The sequence below is a fragment of the Limulus polyphemus genome, unplaced genomic scaffold (assembly GCF_000517525.1).
Source record: "Limulus polyphemus unplaced genomic scaffold, Limulus_polyphemus-2.1.2 Scaffold6209, whole genome shotgun sequence".
Lineage (NCBI taxonomy): Eukaryota > Metazoa > Arthropoda > Merostomata > Xiphosura > Limulidae > Limulus > Limulus polyphemus.
The window spans coordinates 47652-48928 of record NW_013671819.1 but is presented as its reverse complement, the minus strand read 5'-3'; positions in this window follow the sequence as shown (position 1 = coordinate 48928).

The window sequence follows — 1277 nt, the reverse complement described above, 5'->3', positions numbered from 1 at the left end:
AGTATTATACAAATAGGGTTTTAGAGTATTATATAAAATAGGGTTTTAAAGTGTTATACAAATAGGATTAGAGTATTATACAAATAGTGTTTTAGAGTATTATACAAATAGTGTTTTCGAAAATATCATACAAATAGGGTTTTAGAGTATTATAAAAATACGGTTTTAAAGTATTATACACATGGGAGTTTAGAGTATTATGCAAAGTGGGTTTTAGAGTATTATATAAAATAGTGTTTTAAAGTGTTATACAAATAGTGTTTTAGAGTATTATACAAATAGTGTTTTAGAGTATTATACAAATAGGGTTTTAAAATATCATACAAATAGGGTTTTAGAGTATTATAAAAATACGGTTTTAAAGTATTATACACATGGGAGTTTAGAGTATTATGCAAAGTGGGTTTAAGAGTATTATACAAATAGGGTTTTAGAGTATTATACAAATAGGGTTTTAAAGTATTATACAAATAGGATTAGAGTATTATACAAATAGGGTTTTAAAATATCATACAAATAGGGTTTTAGAGTATTATAAAAATACGGTTTTAAAGTATTATACACATGGGAGTTTAGAGTATTCTGCAAAGTGGGTTTTAAAGTATTATACAAATTGTGATTAGAGTATTATACAAATAGGGTTTTAGAGTATTATACAAATAGGGTTTTAAAGTATTATACAAATAGGGTTTTAAAGTATTATACAAATAGGGATTAGAGTATTATACAAATAGGGTTTTAAAGTATTATACAATTAGGATTAGAGTATTATACAAATAGGGTTTTAAAGTATTATACAAATAGGATTAGAGTATTATACAAATAGGGTTTTAAAGTATTATACAAATAGGATTAGAGTATTATACAAATAGGGTTTTAAAGTGTCATACAAATAGGGTTTTAGAGTATTATACAAATAGGGTTTTAAAGTATTATACAAATAGTGTTTTAGAGTATTATACAAATAGGGTTTTAAAGTATTATACAAATAGGGTTTTAAAGTATTATACAAATAGGGATTAGAGTATTATACAAATAGGGTTTTAGAGTAATATACAAATAGGGTTTTAAAGTATTATACAAATAGGGATTAGAGTATTATACAAATAGGGATTAGAGTATTATACAAATACGGTTTTAAAGTATTATACAAATAGGATTAGAGTATTATACAAATAGTGTTTTAAAGTATTATACAAATAGGGATTAGAGTATTATACAAATAGGGATTAGAGTATTATACAAATACGGTTTTAAAGTATTATACAAATAGGATT